Below are 6,000 nucleotides of genomic sequence, written 5' to 3'. Positions count from 1 at the left end.
TGATGGGTACTACTTCCATTGCAAAAGAAATTAGCCGTGACCCTTTTCAGCTGAATGAAACTAATGTGTGTGCGTGTGTGTGTGTGTGTGTGTGTGTGTGTAGGGGTGCACTTTGGGGCTACTGTCTGGGGCCCCGTACAGGATAAAATAACTGGCTTTAGTGTTTTGGATATCTCTGATGAGTATGCCTACTACTTCCGATTGCAAAAGAAAGAAGCCATGACCCTTTTCAGCTGAATAAAATCAATGTGTGTGTGTGGGGGGGGGGGGTTTGGAGGGAGCAATTTGGGGCGACTGACTGGGGCCCCGTGCAGGATAAAATAACTAGCTTTGGTACTTTGGATATCTCTGATGGGTACAACTTCCATTGCACAAGAAATTAGCCGTGACCCTTTTCAGCTGAATAAAATCAATGTGTGTGTGTGGGGGGGGGGGGGAGGGGGGAAGGGGGGCATTTTGGGCTACTGTCTGGGGCCCCGTGCAGGATAAAATAACTGGCTTTGGTATTTTGGATATCTCTGATGGGTTCTACTTCCATTGCAAAAGAAATTAGCCGTGACCCTTTTTTAGCTGAATGAAACTAATGTGTGTGTATGTGTGTGTGTGTGTGTGTGCCGGGGGGGGGGGGGGGGGGGGGGGAGCTGCTACTGTCCGGGGCCCCGTGCTGGATAAGATAGCTAGCTTTGGTGTTTTTGACATCTCTGATGGGTGCTCCTTCCATTGCAAAAGAAATTAGCCGTGATTCTTCTCAGCTGCACGAATAAAATCAATGTTTGTGTGTGTTTGTACGTATGGCCTATGGGGGTGGGGCACTTTGGGGCTACTGTCTGGGGCCCCGTAAAGGATAAAATAGTTGGCATTGGTGTTTTGGATATCTCTGATGGGAACTACTTCCACTGCAAAAGAAATTAGCCGTGACTCTTTTCAGCTGAATAAAATCAATGTTTGTGTGTGTTTGTACGTGGGGCCTATGGGGGTGGGGCCCTTTGGGGCTACTGTCTGGGGCCCCGTACAGGATAAAATAGCTGGCATTGGTGTTTTGGATATCTCTGATGGGAACTACTTCCATTGCAAAAGAAATTAGCCGTGACCCTTTTCAGCTGAATAACACCATATTTATGGGGCCCTTTGGGGCTACTGTCTGGGGCCCCGTACAGGATAAAATAGCTGGCATTGCTGTTTTCATGATAAGTACACCCAAAGGAACAATATCCACCAACTTTTGTCCGTGACCCCCTTCGGCTGAATAAATCCATTTTTCGGGGTCCCTTTTTGTGGTCCCTAGGCTTACGGTACAGGATGTGACTTGCCAGCAATTCATTTTATTGACCCTTGGCCACATCCTTATACGATGAGACCATCAAAAAGTGTGACCCTTTTCAGCTGAATAAATGCTCTGGGCCCCCGGTCTAAGTGTAGTCGCACCATGCGATGTATGGATGGAGCTATAACCAGGGGGGCGTTTCATCAATGAGTTCGTCGGAGTTTTCACCGACAAATTTGCTATCAGCCAATCAGACGCAAGGATTTACACTGACAACTGTTAAAAGCTAATGAAATCCTTGCGTCTGATTGGCTGATAGCAAATTTGTCGGTGAAAACTCCGACGAACTCATTGATGAAACGCCCCCCTGATAACGACTGACTCCACTATGCACTACTCAGTATCTCCATGGTCATGGAGCTACTGTGGTCAAACATTATACGCACTGATGAGCTCAAGTGTGTGTACTAGAGTAGAGGGGTCATTCTTCATTGCTTAACGTATTTTTCTGTGTCCCTCTAAGGCTCTAGTTTTAAATAGCGTTAAAGGTAAAAGGTCATTTCAATATTTTCATTACTTTCTGTTCTGTTTAACGTTAGATGGAAGCATGTTGAAACATTTTTAAATGCTTTTTTATTTCATTTCACTTTAAATTTAATTAGCATAGAGTTTCTATATCAATATCAAGGAAAAAAATGAAATTAATAATTCAAAATTGTGTGTCCTGCCATTTTGCGTCATCTCTGTCACGAACATTTAACGTTAGGGCGCCATTAATGAAAATGTTGGGTACCTACGGTACCCCAAGTATCGATTGATTTTTAGTGCTACATGACAGTTGCATGCTGAAGTTGAAGATCTCACCTGGTTTAGCAATTTCCCCCTATTTTAATCAAAAATGAAAAAGTTATAATTTTTTTTTTAATTTGTGACAAAAGCCAGGTCGTACCTTTATTCAGTGTCATCTCTGAACGCTTAAGAATACATATCAAATCAAATTGATTACTGCCACTAGGTGAATGGATTAGGATTAGGAAGATGATATGAGGCCATTAATTATTGGACCCGTCATCTCCGTCACGAAAAGTGACGGAGATGAAGTTGATGGATTTTTTCCTTTAGTCCAAAATCACAATAAAAAAGTGATAGTAACAATGACAATGCATGGTGTTAATCATATTGGAAGTGCTTTAACCATTTTTTTTTTTTTCAGTTGCATTAAATAACTTAAATTTGTTTATGCCATATAAAATTACAAAATGTCACCTCAGTCACATCACATTTTGCATATACAAAAGTATTTATTACTGCAGCACTAAAAATTGAAAGTTATTTTAAATGAGGGAACTCCCCATAAAGATTGCGCCCATATTAAATGAAGTCAGCATTGTGATCATCATGATTTTCCCATTTTATGAAAGATTTTCCATTTCTGAGACACTTTTTCTTTCAATAATTGCAAAGTGACGGAGATGAAGTTGATGGATTTTTTTCTTTAGTCCAAAATCACAATAAAAAAGTGATAGTTACAATGCATGGTGTTAATCATATTGGAAGTGCTTTAACCATTTTTTTTTTCAGTTGCATTAAATAACTTAAATTTGTTTATGCCATATAAAATTACAAAATGTCACCTCAGTCACGTCACATTTTGCATATACAAAAGTATTTATTACTGCAGCACTAAAAATTGAAAGTTATTTCAAATGAGGGAACACCCCATATAGTAGAGCAGTTAAGCCCTCAAAATCACGTGAATTGTGCAAAATTTGACTAAAGCATGAAACTTTCACCAGTGTTAGTACATACCATAAGATTTATTTTAAGATCGGGAGGTAAGTCTGATTTGACCTCTGATGACCTCCAGAGGTCAATGTACTTTAGATATCAGAAAATCGATGTTTTTAGACATTTGCGAATGATATATGTGGTTATGTTGCACTAAACATGCATCTATACTTCAGGGAAACCATTTTCTGATTCCACAGAGCATTGACAGGTTTTAACCTTTGACCTCTGATGACCTTTGGAGGTCAATGACCTCAAAATATTATATTGATCTGTGATGTCATTGGTTAATGGTAACCATTGTTAAGATGTACAAAACAAGCATATCTGTCTTACAATGAAATTGTCTTCATATTCTAAAGAGCAGACAGGTTTCTACCTTTGACCTCTGATGACCTTGAGAGGTCAATGACCTCAGAATATCAGAATATTGAAGTATGACATCATTGGTGAAAGGTCAAACGTGGTAAAGATGTACAAAACAAGCATATCTGTGTACAATGACATCGTCTTCATATTCCAAGGCACACAGACGAGTTTCTGCCTTTGACCTCTGATGATCTCGAGAGGTCAATGACCTCAAAGTATCAGAATAGTTTGGCATCATCAATGGTAAACATGATGATGTTCTAGAGAGCACTGGTAGGCCCTGCTTATTAACGAGCCATTACCGTTCACCTATGAAAATCACACAAGGTCAAATACCTCGAATGAAATGTGAGGATGTTAATATTGATATTGCGATAGTTAATAGTTAATAATTGTTTATAATGTAGGGCTTACAAACCATGCATTTCTGTTACCAAAAAAGTGGCTACTCATTCCGCAGAACTTTTCAGGTAATTATGTATGTCTCCAGCTTGATATCATGTACTTCATTTAATTTTGTTATATTTGATGTATTTTTTCATCGTGAAATATGAAAATAAATCGAAATTGAAATTGAAATTGAATTATCTAAGTCGGGTATGTGCACAGAGCAAGGGGTGTCGATCTGTTTTCACGTGGGGGGGGGGGGGGACTTGGAAAATATGTAAAAGCATAAGTTCATGGTGCAAAGGAATGAAGCGGAGGGGGAGGGGGAGGATGTGGGTGGGGGATTGGATTTTTGCAGGTTTAGACCTAGAATCAGTGATTCAGTGTAGCTCTTGTTTAATGTGTGCGTCATCACTTATACGGAAGTTGATGGGGTGTGGGCGCATTTCACCTACCCTCCTCCCAAAGACGAAGTTTTTTTTTTTTTTTTTAAGAATCTGATGCATACGTTTTGGGGAATATTTGGAAAATTATGGATCACCAAGGTGTACCAAGTCTATATGGATGGGAACCCAGCAAGCGCAGCGTTGGCGAGGGTAGGGTATTCCACTCCCATTCGAGAGAGCTCTTGTATTTTGAGAAATGAGATTCAACGACCTGGCACACAGGCACTTTTGAAGGAATACCTCGAAATTTGTATCAAAAAGGTGTAGTAAGTCAGCCATCTATGGAGGGAGACCAATCGACAGAAGGATGTGGGTGGAGGTATCCCCCTCCCACATTATGGAACTTTTGCATTCTTTTGTTTGCAATTCAATGATCTCGTGCCACTCTTGGTTGAACTACCATTTTGAAAAAAAAAAAAGTCCATACCCAAATGTGTAGCCATAATCAATGCATGGAGGAGAGGTTGATACAGCGAGAGGAGGGTATGAAAGGGGCTGTCCCCCAATCCTTCCCACGCAAGGGAGCCTTTGAAGTAAGAATAGACATGTAAAAAAAAATCTAGTATACACATCTATGATGGAATATTTCGGAAATTATCAGTAAAAGGAGTGTACCAAATCTAAGGGTAGAAACCGAGGAGGGATTGTTAATTGAAAGATACACTACCCCCTCCAACAAGAGGGATTTTCTTTAAAATGTCGGAACTGAAATTAAAGATCTAGTACATACTTTGTGATGATATAGAACAAAAATGGGACAAAAGCACTGAGCGTATATGGAAGGGGACATAACGAAAGTGTGGGGGAGGGGGTATGCAAAGGAGATTCTGCCTTTTAATCTGGTGCATACTATAGCTGAAATGTTCAATGACAATTCATTTTCTGTCAAAAAAGTGAAGGAAAAAAATCTCCATCTCAGGAAATACTTGGAGGCAAAGTTTTATGTCCCCACCATTCCCCATCCCATATTTTCTCGGGAGGCGGGGCAAATGCCTCTTGCCCTCCAAAATGAACAATCGTGCATATATAGGAAAGCCTTTTCATCTTTGGAATTCAAATAAAGATATCTCTTAAAAACATTTTTCATAGAATAAGGGAAATTATCATTCCCCAAAGTATGTTATATCTGTGGAAGGAACCAAGCAGGGGGAAGGAGTCTATTGAAAGGAGATATCCCCTCTCACAGAAGGGAGATTTTGCATTTCAGAATTAAATTTTAACAATCCGATGCACACTTAAAGTGAAAAACTTGGGCATTTTTTGTCTAAAAAGCAAAAAACAAAAAACAGCAACAAAAACTAACAACAACAAAACATAGTCCACATTTTAGAATTTAATGGGGTGGGGGTCAACTATCCCTACCATCACCCCTCCCCTCCTCCAAACTGATGCCCCGGTATGTGCATGTGTTTTATTCCACTTGTTGAAAAGAAGAGAGAGTTTTAAGAAACAATATTGTTCAGTGGTCGCTATCCCAGTCAAGTAAATTGTTTATCAATAAGGTGATTTCCTTCACCTGTATACCTGAAGATGATGTAGGCCTGGTATTTGCCTTGCACGTTATTACATCTATTTCTTTTTTAGTATTCTCGTTTATATTTTGATGTGGAAGTTGTTTACTTTGCCACGATTTTATTTGTACATAGAAAAAATAATCCAAGACTGAAAATGAAACTGATACAATATTTAATGATTGACATGATGCACATATTGTGTATTTCTATAGCAATAAAAGTGAGCAATTCA

This window comes from Diadema antillarum, unplaced genomic scaffold (assembly GCF_040938485.1).
Source record: "Diadema antillarum isolate AM-2024a unplaced genomic scaffold, OU_Dant_1.0 seq00002519_RagTag, whole genome shotgun sequence".
Taxonomy (NCBI): domain Eukaryota; kingdom Metazoa; phylum Echinodermata; class Echinoidea; order Diadematoida; family Diadematidae; genus Diadema; species Diadema antillarum.
This window is presented reverse-complemented; position numbering follows the sequence as displayed.